The sequence below is a fragment of the Scomber japonicus genome, chromosome 24 (assembly GCF_027409825.1).
Source record: "Scomber japonicus isolate fScoJap1 chromosome 24, fScoJap1.pri, whole genome shotgun sequence".
Classification (NCBI taxonomy): domain Eukaryota; kingdom Metazoa; phylum Chordata; class Actinopteri; order Scombriformes; family Scombridae; genus Scomber; species Scomber japonicus.
In genome coordinates, this window is record NC_070601.1 from 6,366,567 (window position 1) to 6,380,291 (window position 13,725).

At 38.5% G+C, this 13,725-nt stretch overlaps 1 protein-coding gene across 1 annotated transcript in view; it reads right to left on the reverse strand.

Annotated features, from left to right (window-relative positions):
• The window catches only part of LOC128354173 (sodium/potassium-transporting ATPase subunit alpha-1), a 45,963-nt gene that overhangs the window by 22,677 nt on the left and 9,561 nt on the right, over positions 1-13,725 (reverse strand). The window lies entirely within an intron of this gene.

Below are 13,725 nucleotides of genomic sequence, written 5' to 3' on the forward strand. Positions count from 1 at the left end.
TTGTTGGTATTATGTGTTGGTCCAAGGATAAGGTCACAGTTAAAAGAGCAAATGGAGATTTAAAACTTAACCTGTAATCAAATTAAACTTGAAAACACTCTAAAGTAAAATCACATGAATTACTGGACTGATGGAATGACAGAAGCAAAAACTATAAAAGCAAAGCGAACTATAAAAGGACTAATTTTGCTACAAGCTATATCAGGTTCATCAGGTTTTTATTTAGCATATTAATTTATGTGTTGATCTTGATCTTAATATTGAAGCTCAATATGTAGTGTGTTTAACCTTCTTCGGTTGCCAGTGTTAATTATAACTCTGGAATATCCGTTTCTGAGCCAAGATCCACATATGATACCTTATAAAATCTAACCAGTGTATGAATAAATAGCAAGAACTAATTAATGTAACAGCCATAAATTCTTCATCATTATGCAGCAAAGGAGTACAGCAACACAGAAAACTAGTGAAAGAGTGAATGAGGGGATAAAGAAAGAAAAGAGTCACTGTAGGCACTGCCAGCCTGGCTGATCTAAAGCCCTGGCAACAGCAACAAAGAGCCACTGTCTGCTCACTCTGTCTTTCACACACTCATGCATGCATGCATACTGTACTGTGTACACCCGAGTCCAGATTTAAGCGAGTTTGCTGATAGAAACACAGACCAAAAGGACTACAAATAATGAAAAGTTGTAATGTTTTTCTTCTTCAGCTGATGCTTATTAAGGTACACATTGTGATTAAAGCAAAACACCATTATTCAGGCCTATAGCTACAGTCCAAATGACACCACCTACAGACAGGGAAAGTAACAACAGTTTGAAACAACATGATTTTGATGAGCTCATGTGCACGATCTACAGGCAAGGAAAGTAATAGCTGCAGCAGCTTTGGCTACTTATCAGCAATGAGTGTTTGAGTTGAGTGTGAGCTGTTTTTATGCTATTCCATAGGAAAGGTCTGTCGGTTGGGTGCCCATTGGATGGATTGCAATGAAATTTACTACAACACCCTTCAGGATGACTTGTAATAAGTTTGGTAATCACTTAGCTTTTCAGTTTGCGTCATTGTCAGGTCAAATTGTATTTGTCCGATACAAAGCATGCATGTTTAAAAGTTACTAGCACTTCTAGCATGACTAAGTCTTGTTGAATGTAGTCATGTGAAATTTGAATGACACAGACACAAAAGTATATTCAGGGGTGTCTATTTCCTCACTACTCTCACAATGGGATACATCCAAAAGATGAGAGGAAGAGGAATTTGTGCTGAATGGCGTCCACACTATGTTGGACATCAATGCCCATTTGTGGCCTTCCGTAACAGCTTATCCTTCAGCTCAATGGGCCGGAAGACGAAATCCAGGGCTGACCAGGCCTAGGCTCTTGAGATATGTTGATCAGTTGGCGAAAAAGGTCAGTGGCCCTGTCTATTTTACAATGGCCCTTTAAGATGGTGAAGTGTGTTAAGTGTGAGCCCACGCTTGATCTTTAACATATCTCTCAAAGGAAGGCCTGAATCAACGGACCTGATCACAGCCTCAATTATCTCTTTTTCTTTTTTTCTTTTTTTTGATATGTGCTTTGACTCGAGTCCATCAGTTTCATCTTTGGTGGACTAGAAACACTGAGTTATTTTCGCTGGGTGGGTTCTTGAGTTCTAATATCTTTAGTAGCAGTACTTTTCCCCAACTCAGTCATTAATGGGAAAATGGCAAATGCCCCACAAGAAAACAAGAAACTTCCTCAGAATGGGTTGCTCTACACTTCCTGTTTTCTCTCACACTTTTTCTTCTAGTGCACCTCTCTGGGGTATTTTTCAGAAAGTAACTATATTTAATATTCAATGTTTAATGGAATATATATATAGAAGAAAGATTTTAATGGTTAAATCAACCCTTTTATGCTGCCCAACGATGCTAATGCAAACCATTAGAGACTGTGAGCTGTGTGTTGAAAATGAAAGCTAAAATGAAGAAACAGCACCAAACCACTTTCCCAGTTCTCGACTGGTACAGTGGTACATGAATCAATAAGTAAGTCTGGAGGGAGTCAAAATTTCAGGAGATTCCTGGAAGTGAATGTGTTGAAATGATCATCAAATATTGCAAATAGTCACGGGTCATGAACTTAGCCTGCTGATAAGGTGAAGGCGTTGTTTATTTGTCTGTGTTTTGGGATTTTGTCTTCGGCTCTAAGACAATGTTATCAAAAAATCAATACTCACAGCTCAGGCTTTCAGCTGACAGTCTCTGTTTAAGCGAGTTACCTTATTATATGTTGTAATTATGATGTGCCATCACTGTAAACAAGCTGTTACTTACATATAATTGTTCTCTTAAGACCATGATTATGTTTATGCCAGTTGCACTACGAAAAAAGGTTTTAGCCTGAGGTAGAAAATGGCTGCAAATATAAGACAGAGCTAAACAACATCAAAACTTCCAGTTGAAAAAATGTGACGAACAAGCATGAGTACATTTTGTCACACCACACCACTTCTCATCAATGAGTCACTTCATCTTTGTCAGTTTCCGTCACTGGTCACGCAGCGTTCACTTGACTGAAAAGCTGTGGTACAGTGAGTGCTGAGGGAGGGTTTTGGAATAAAAGCCTTTGCTGGCCATTCAAACCAAAACTGCTGTTTTTTAGTTCTCTGATAGATAGCACTGGCAAGACTTCTGCTCTCTAACTGTGTCAAAGGTCAGTGAGTCACTCGTAACTTTTCAGATTAGTAGAAAATAATATCTGGGGGGGATGGAAATGTACCTGTATAAACATATGTTCTCTTCTGGTTTCACAGTTGCTAAAATCAGCTTATTGCACACTTCTATTTGTTCCCACTGAGTGTAATATCCAAACCCAAGAAAATGTTTTTATACACATTTTCCAAAAATTTGGTATAATTGGAAACTTATGGGTTTGAATAATGTTTGCCTGCACACTGACAGAGTACACTAATTGTTCAGTGGTTTTAATATCCTCATACTCACAATGTTTTGAAATGTAAGATAATAATGTTTGAACCCAAGCAGCAGAAGCTTTGATGGGAAGAGAGAAAAATAAAAATGGGAGAAAAAAAGGGTTTAAACTTTTCAAAAACATGATTTAACTGGGTTTCTTTGAAAACTTTTCTGTTCTTGATTTGTTTTCCCTCACTAGCATCGCCATCAACTGCAGCTTTATCATCTTGTCATTCATCTCTAAATTGACAAGTTGGTAGCAAGTTGAGAGTAACTAGGAGCAGAGGAAAGGAGAAAGTCAAACAAGGGACAAGTGGAGGTTGGACAGGGAGGAGTTGAACACATAGAGGAGGAGATAAGGAGGAGGAGTCTCCTCACATGACTGTAGTGGCATGTCAGTTTGTCCTTGGAAAGGACACCGAGGCATCTCACAACAAGCGATTTCTTTGTCTTTCTATCTGTCTGCATCTCTCTCACTTTCTCTGTCTGGCACTCCCTCTCCTTCCTACGTCCTTATCTCTCTTGCCCTTCTTTTCTTTCTCCCTGCGGTCTTTTCTTCTTGTCATTTCCAAAAAAACTTTTTCTACTGTTGAAAAGTTAGAAACTGAGAAGAGAGATGTATCTTTCCGTTGCTCTGTGTGTGTCAGCTTCTGCACTGCAGAGACGAGAGACTTCACTATTGCGCAATATTTCATGTCAACACACACACATATAATAATCACACACACACAACCTGTTCATACTTTAGTGTTTTCCGCTTTCTGCTCAACTGCTGTTATTGCTCAATGGGCATTCAGTCACACTTCACACACACTCAGTCATGTTTCCATCCCTTCAGAGGACATTACACTGACTTTCATTCATTTTCTTGAGACTTAACTAACTTTAACCATAACCAGCACATGCTTAACCCTAAACTAACCTGAACTTTAAAACAAGTCTTGACCCAAAGATTAATGATTTATATTAAGTCCCCATAACATGACTGCTGTGCAAACAAGTTTATGTCAACCCAACATGAGGACTACCTGCAATACACACACACACACACACACACACACACCTGTACCTCCCCCCACATTCCCTCATCCTCTTCATTATCATAATCGTGCTGTCAGACACCCCAACACCCCCCCCCCCCAATCCACACACACACCAAATTCCTTTGCTAGCTCCTCCTCCTTCTCGCTATGAAGACTTTCCCCTGGGGCCCCTCACAGCCTTCCCTCATGGAAAACTACCAGTACACACACAGACCCACACCCACACACACACACACACACACCCACACACACACACACACACACACACACACACGAGATATGTTAACAGTGGACAGCAGACTCTGGGAAGAGAGACACACTGATGAAAGAAGGAGAGAAAGAGAAAGAGGGTCTTTGATGATATTAATACATATTTGATGAAAACTAACTTTATACATTTTCAAACCTCCCCCTGCTCCTCCACCCACACCTAAGGGACAACAGTAATATTTACACTGCCAACAAACCTGAAAGGCTGGTTGACAGTTAAATACACCCTGATGGATAGACATAAACAGAGAGATGAATAAATTGATCTTAACCACTGAAAGCAAATAGACTAAACCTCCATTGAACTGTGGCCAGCAGGAGCTTTGCAATATTAAATACATACATTGTCCATCTATTTTGTTTTACAAAGTACTGTAGAAAAAATGTGTCTTCCTATGTCTTCCTAACTTTGTGGTCAACAGAAGAAAAAAAGAAAAAAAAAGAGTGACAGCAGGTTTAAACATTTTATACACTGATTTCCTGTTAAGTGACCTCTTGTGGTGGTGTGAATAATGACCCTGGCCTATCAAGGAAAGGCAGAAGTAACAAATTATTTACAGGAGGTTGGGTTGGGCATAGAAAATGTCACTGACTGACTTTAACACCAATACTTAACACCAATATTTGTGGGTGAGTCTTCCGTTTCTTGTAACCGCGATGGCAATGTTTTATCAACTTCTAACATGGCTGCGAACAAAACTATATTGACTAAAAGACTAAAAATCGATACTTTAAAAGCCACAAATACTTTGCTTTTACCAAAACTTCACTAGTTTATTAGTTATAATGAGCTCAGAGAAGCCTCTTAAGTTAATCACAAATATGCAGGTGATGTTCAAAGACTTCTAAGGTCAGGCTTCAACCTGTGAGAGACAAGAAGGAAGTTAATCATATTAACCCTGGATTATCCAAATATATCTTTAGGAGCACATATTTCACAAATGTCATGCTGGTTTTGAGACTTTCACCCCTCATAGAGAGAAGCAGAGGAAAGAGAAAACGTAGGTGGGGGTACAACTATGCAGCAGAAAGGTTGAGCTGACGTTTGTTTACAATAAAGCTGTGTTTAGTCACAAACACTGAGCCTCTATCGTATGTGGGTGCTACATGTACTTCCACCTTGTAGTAACTAACTACAAGTATTCACTCAACTGTGCAACTCTACTTTCTCAGCAGAATTTAACACCTGGGCACAAATGATGTAGAAATATCACATTTAAAGGGCAATTTTACATAGAAGACAGTCATGCACATCCACATAATGGTCTTTAATGGAGTTTTTTTCACTTTTAAAAGTCAATGTGACTTATTTAGATTGATATTCATTTAAGGGATCATTGAAGACTTAAGCACACAATAGATTAGTCATGTTTAAAATGCTATTCTTAGACATACTTGTAATTCTGGTGCCTTAAAAGATTGCTCCTGGCTATACTATTTCATACTATAGCGTACAGTAATCCCAGACGTGTAGACATGTAGTGCTTAGACCTCCACCTTAAAGAATACCATTAGGATTAGGCAGAATGACTAATACATGACATTGTGTTTAATATGTAAGTTTTACAGATTTCCTTTAGAATAAAATGATGCAATCACAGAAACTCTCAGCATGACAGTGTTAGAAATTCTTGGATTTTTTTCCTTTTTTTAAGACAAGTGTTCTCTGCAGATTTCTAACAAGAGCTGTAAGTCAATATTTGTTCATCTGGAGTTTACATAAAAAAACTGACTTCACCACTCACACTATTGTCCCACACACACAATGATGGCCCTATTTTTTGGTAATAGTACATTATGTTTGTATTTCTAATAAGAAATAAGAAATCACTCTGGCCTGTATTTTATTGGATTTGAAGAATCCGGGTTATGAAAAACCTCTGTGTAGATTATTATGTTTAGTTATGTTAAAGGTAAAATGCATAACTTTAATGTAAAGACGTGATTGAGTCCACACAGTCTGTGCTTTTTTATTTACAAGCAGAAAAGAGAGCAAATCTTCTGTGAAACAGGCACAAAAAGACATCGCAGCACTGGAAAATACAGTTTGACTGACAGTTGGTCTCTGAGTGCAGAATAAACACAACAAAGCACCAAGCACGCATCAACAAAGCTAAAAAAAAAAGAAAAAAAAGTGAGGCTTATATCTTTAAACCAACTGTGATACACTGGAGAAATATTAAAAGAAAAGAAAAAAATAATGTTTGATGTTGCAAAGTTTAACATTTGGAAATATGCGGAAACATGGTGTATACGTTCTGTTTCCGCATCTTATATACACAATACTCCCAGCAATCCAGATTAGTGACAACACACACACACACACACACACACACACACACACACACACACACACACGCAGCATCCCGTAGCCTGATCTCTGATGCAGGGACATTCTGACATAGGCCAGTGTTGCCTAGCAACAAGGTCTCACACATGACAAGTCTAGAGGTGTACTGTCCGTGTTGTTGGCGTGGCGGTGTGTTTGTGTGCGAGATAAAGATAGAAAAAGTAGTAATTATGACTTGATGGAGGCAGAAAAAAAGTGCACAATGCTTCAACTGCAAACTCCAAATATCCTCTAAGTCCCCAGACAGATTTAAATTCAAAAACTGACCTTTACTTTCAAGCTTCATCCTAAAAACAAAGAGCATATGAAGTTTCATCATTCCTGTTATTAATTTCAAGGCAGTAAGATGAAAGCCAAGAAATGACCAGACCAACCTTGCATGGATTTTAGTGATATAAACTACAATTACGTCTGGGTCGGTTTGTCCCCCGAGCTGTGGAACATTTTCTACTCAATGTCTTCTTTTCATTGCAGCAGAAAAGGCAGCATAGTGGACTAACTGTTTCTACAGGATATGTCTTTTGATCAAAAAGTCTTTATCATCGAAGTTGATACACTCACAGATCTTTGAAGTGCTGGAATTATGCATCTGCTTTTTTGCTATGCATGGTCAAATAAATGTTTTGTATCTTAATATTTGCAAGCAATATTTTGGATGGCCCATTTTCACCACACCAATGCAACCAAACTGGATGAACGGATATAAAAAAAAAATTAAAACCTTATTTCAATGTGAAAGAATATCAATAAAACTAATCAAATTGTAAACAAAGCCAGAAAAAGATGGGGAAGAATTAAATGTTGCTGCTGTCTGATATTGAGTATAAGTGGAGGGGGAGGATATGTGCTGAAGAGACACTCAGGGACTGAACTTAAAGGTGCAGTGTGTAGAATTAGTGGACATGGCAGAAATGGAATGTAATACTCATAAGTATGTTTAAATTAGTCAATAATCACTTGAAATTAAGAATCATTGTGCTGTTGTGAAATGAGCCCTTTATATCTACATAGAGAGCGGGTCTTCTTCACTATGATGCATCACCATGTTTCTACAGTTGCCCATGATGGACAAACCAAACACTGGCTCTAGAGAGGTCCTTTCATGTTTTTTTGTGGCCACCAGGAAGAGGGCTATTCATTTTGTTATAACCTGCAACCACACACATGCACCAAAGCACACACTAGCACAAATAGGAATGGAATGGATTTGCACTGGGAGCCTCTAGGGGCCAACGGCGACGTTGGATGCACAGTAAAATATTTCCAGATCTGCCTCCCTTGAGATTCTGGATTGGAAAAAAAAACAGATTTAGATTAAGGCTCCTCTTATTATAGCCCTGCTGGATCATTTTAGTGGCCACACACACACAACAGCATGGGCATGGATTTGGAACAGGACCAAACAAAGAAAAACAAACAAAAATAACCAAAAACACACTTCAATGCACGCACACACATACACAAACACACACAGAGGAGCACGGATTTCGCTCTGGGGCCCGAGGGACCGATCTTTGTCTGTTAATGATGACGGAAGCAGAGAGATGGATCTACTATGCCGGGGAGGGATGAAAGAAGGCAACCCTGATAAACGCTTTCACTACAAAACACACACACACACACACACACACACACACACACACACACACACACACAGACAAACATGGTCAGCAGAAATGGATGATCATTAAAAAAAAGAATCAATAACAGCCTGAAACACAAAGTCCAGATCTTCTCTTTTTCTTTCTCGTGCTCACACTCTGCTTTTCATGCCAGTATCATTCCATCAATACATACACACACACACACACACGAACACACACACACACACAGAATTTTGCGTGTCAAGAAAGCAAGGAGAGTCACTGTCGATACTGCAACACTTTCCGAGAAAGACACTCCTGTTAGAAAAGGGCCAAAAGCACAAAAAAACAGACTAACGCATGCACGCTCGCCATCTTGGCCCCATTACTTAGTTGCTATGACAACGGTCCACACCCCACCTACCACTCAGCAGCGCACCCCGAGACAAGTATACAAACAAACGCACATACGATACATTTTGTATACAATGTTTTAGCCTGAAGAAGTAAAGATGGCTGTCAGACAGAGAACGTGTGAACAAGTTTATCTTATGTGTGTGTGTGTGTGTGTGTGTGTGTGTGTGTGTTTAGGATTAGGGGCATCCATATGATGGTGAGATTAGTGAAGCTGAGCAACGAGAGCACAAGATGTCATCAGCATCTGCCATGAATTTCTATCAAACTCTTTCTATTCATATTTCTCCATCCGTCTATGTAGGAATCTATCATCTCTCCATCTTTGAATTTAGGTGGCAATAAGAAGACTTACATGCTTATTTGAAAATATGCATTCATCGTAATCTCTTTTAACCAGCCTTAAATATGACAAAAACATGAATACATATGTGGATTACAGTCAGGTCAGCTGTTTCAGAAAAGCCACAGTTTTAGGAGAACTTGTTCAATATGTGACGCTTTTACATTTTGAAGCTGTATATTTTGTTTGCTTTCTCTAGGGTGGTGGCGATCACACTTGCAGGCTTCTCTGAGGAATTTTAATGAGTGTAAACACGTGTCAAATATCATTTATACTATGTCACGGTGTCACTTTAATATGATGAAAAGTGAACGTCTTGTGACATTATGCTGTATTGATTTTTTCCCCTCATCCCTGCTGCTTCTCCACCTCTCCTCCCATCTGTGTCTTCCTGTCACTCTTCTACACACCCTTGTGAATGAAAACGATGACACACACACATACACACACACGGATATGGATACATAAACAGCAGCAGCACAGCATGTTGTATTGTGTGGGCAGCTGACATTTTCCCTGCAAGCAATCTACCACTCAGAGTCGGACGCAACACACTCACACATACACTAATACACAACATTTGCATTCAGTGAATGAGACATTTTTATTTACCTTGTTTTACTCAATCAATCACACATGTGCCCTGGATTCACACTGCATGACACTTCATTCCTTGCTCTGACTTTCTGCCATCTACTTATCCATGTATGCAATGACTCTCCAAGCTGCAGTAGTTGAATATAACATGCAGCACATGCAACGTGTTATGTAATAAACTTATCATGTAATTAGGTGTGCTGCAAGTATTGTTCTTGTGCATTTGCAAGTCTTTATCTTTTTAATCTTCCACCTGCACTTTTGGAAAACAACATGTTAACTATTCAAATATGTTATGGCATGCCCAGCCGAAAACTGTGCTATGACTTTTGGCAGTGATCAGATGTGTGATTTATGTGCAATGAATCATTAAGAAGCCTTTTTTTGTATCGGTGCCAATATGATATGCAAATGCTATTGACCTTTTCTCTGGAACTGTGTTACTTCCAGTCATCGATTCCCTCAGCCCTCACTATGTTAATATTTGAGTTTATTTTTATATCTGCACCCTGTGTTTCTGTTGCATTGAGCATGTTAATGACACAGGAATTTCCATCAGGATTAAACATGTTCTTTCTTATCTAATCTTATCAGCATAATGTATTAAATCATCGTTAATATTATGATCCATCATGCCTCAGAATATCTATTATGACATATTTTGTAATTCTCTACAATGTGTCTATTGTCAAAAGCTGCTCAGTGTATACTTGAATACTGGTTCTAAAGTTTGTGTCCTTCAGCTCCTCTACGAATTTGCTCAACTTGACCCAGAAAAAAAGGTGTGATAACATGTTATCTGCCAAGCCACACTCTACTGTTTCTCCACCCACGTCATTGTCTGAAAAGAGTAGTCACACCCACACACACTCACACACATACACACACACACACCCTGATGATAACAATCATTTTTCAAAACAGATCTTGTACAACAACCAAAATGACTTTAAAATGCACTGTTGAGATATAAATGAACAGGATTCGGTAACTCTTGGTCTACTGCAATGTATTTTTACATTGATAGCTACCGTTAGAGCAGCACAGATAACACAGACAGTACTGACATATGCAGGGCAGTAAACTAACTTGATTAGCTACATAAATAACGACAGGTTTAGGTTGCATAGCTAGTGGTGATCCATCAAATACTGTGTCCTGTGGTATTAGAAGAAGTACTCAGCTCCTTTACTTAAGTTAAAGTATCAATACCACAAGATAAATCCTAATTTAAATAAAAAATATCTGGGAAAAAGTCTATACTTTTACTTATAGCAGTTGTACCTTAGAGAATAATAATTGACTTAAACCGTACCCTTTTTTCTGACAGCGCAGACGACCGAAGAAAAATGCTAATTAGAAATTGACTGTGTGTGCGTGTGTGTGAGTGTGTGTGTGTGTGTGTGTGTGTGTGTGTGTGTGTGTGTGTGTGTGACAGGTGTAATGGTAACCATGGCAATTGTATGGCAGGAATGGTTGAAGATGTTTTTAGAAATAGTCTAATGAGGGAAGAAAATTACTACTACTTCCTTTCTGTCTTGTCTCAGTTTATCTTTGGCACCCTGTATTCTCTCGCGCTAACTCTATCACACTCTCACACACTCACACACTCTCACACACTCACACTCACACACACACACTGGAAAGACTGACAATGCATATGATATTTCCTTTGTCTATATCTTTTTCTCTGCTGAATAGCCACTTTCAGTTAGATTGCATCAGTAAAACACCTCCTCAGTGTGTGTGTGTGTGTGTGTGTGTGTCCATGTCTATTTTCCCTCGGGTGTTGCTAAGAGCCATTATGATGACAATGCCATGTGTGCCATGTGTAGTTACACACATTTCTCTGTGTGTGTGTGTGTGTGTGTGTGTGTGTGTGTGTGTGTGTGTGTGTGTGTGTAGCATCGCTTAGAGGAAGCCAGAGATTCACGCTATCATTATGTCTGCTCATTGGAGCTGCAAGTTCCTGAGAAGTGGGCCAACTTCATCTTTAATGAAACAGTGAGGAGAGAGGTGGATAGGGTATAAAAACGTTAAAAATGAAAGGATTTGCAGAGATGATATTATGTGAATGTGGAAGACTATCCTCCAGTATAATGAAGACTAATGAAGATCTTCCATAATGTTCAGCTACAGCTCTGTGTGTATATGTGTGTGTTTTCTCTGGGGATGAAAAGTGAATTTGTCAGAAACATCTACATTAGTGTATTATCTATTTCTAATCTATTTCTGCTTTCTTTATTGAGTTTTGGCTGTGTTTTAGCTGAAAATATTCCAGACATCTGTTTACCATGTTAAAATGAATGATATCGATATCAAGACTTCAATATTTCAACCATGGTAGTACGTTATCCACTTTGTTGTTACATCTACAGACATGATTTCTTCCCATTACAGAGACATTGCTGGAGAAGGATTGTCTTCCTGCTTCTTCAAACATACCCGCAGGATCTTTATTAGCTTTAAAGTTATGGCCAAAACTTCTGATGGTAAAAATCCTACATCTATTTTTGAGTGTCAGAGGAATTTAATATGCATTTGATTGGATTTTTCAATTCATTTTTGTCTTAATCACAGCTGCAGCAGGAATGTATAACTTTAGACTGACGTAACGTGTGTGTGTTGAGGGGGGGAGTCTTTCACTAGCTGCTTAGAAAAAAGAGGTGAGTGTTCCCTTTGATAACTAAATTGTAAAAATGACAGTATTACTTTGCTCATTCACTCTAATAATAATAATACAAGCTGCTAATATGAGTGGAAAAAAGGTTATTGTAAAAGCCTGTGATGTGACTCCCTCAGCAACAAGTGAATTTGAGGTGTGAGTGTGAGGCGCTTTCTCTGATCAGCATCTCTCTTGAAAGTAACTGGGAAAGGGTTCATGTGGAGATCACTTTTGCTTGCACGTGCACACACATGCACATTGGTAGCTATGGTAACAGCAGCTCCAGTATCAGGATGTATGCCTTAAATAACCCTCAATACTGTTTGTCTGTCTGTCTATTCTGTGCATCTTTTTGCATTATGCAAGGCCAGAGAGGAAAAGTTCAATTTGTTTAATGAAACTTTTTTAACCTTGTTAGAGAGCTCATATTCAAACTAAGCCATTTGAAAAAGCACATGACACAAAGCAGTGGGAATAATTTAGAGATAACCTCCAAAATATTTGAGCTATTTGTTCTTATTTCATGTCTTCTCCTGACCTAAGATGGCCTCTTACACTCTGACAAGCAACTTAAAATATGTTGGTTTTGTTTGATGTTGATGTGCAAATAAAGATAGATCAGGTCTATTCATCATTTCAAATAATTTTCTGTAGTTTTTTTTTTTTTTTTTTGAAATTGTGAATAATTTGCTACTTTTGTTCATTTCAGTTGCCAATAAATGATCTTTTTTACTGTTCTTGTGCCATTCCGTGTACTCCCTGACAAGTGGTGATAGATCACCTTTCTTATCAGATACGGCTGTCAAAAACGTTTTTTTCCCCCAGTAGTTTAACCTCCATTCTGTCACCTGTGACTGTCTTTGATCAAACACACATCACAGTGTATGAGTGGCATTACTCCATCGTGTCTGTGAAGGTTCAAATGTCAGTTTGACCTCCTCTGTCTAAAATGATAAAGCATTTTCAACTTTAAAACAGGCTCCACAGCTTTTTTTTTTAAAACTGGCCAGTGAGAACACTGAAAAAAAGATTTTCCATTTTTATTAAAATAATAGTGTGGTCATGGACTGGATAATGAAACCAACTATGTGAAAAACAATTTCTGATCTGTAACTCAGTACAAGTCATTTCAGTTTTTAACGTACCAAACAAGCATCAAGCAATTCTGCACGTTACTACATATTTTCTTCTACCGTTCCTTCTCTTATTCTCCCTTTCTCACACATGTTCGTTAGGTAACGTGCCACTAATTAACTAATTAGAGACATAAGTCACTCAAAGCCAGCTGTGTGTTTGGAGGATGTATAGCTGGACACCTGCTGCCCAGGGGCACAAACACACACACATATTCACAAGGATCATTTATAAAACTGCCAGATTTGTTGCTGTTTATCGTAATAATTACTACGAGTTTTAGTTTCAATAACAACAGAAAGCTTTGTGATGGCCCACTTTCAAAGGAAGATGGAAGACAAAGCGGGAAAAGATGAAGCAACAC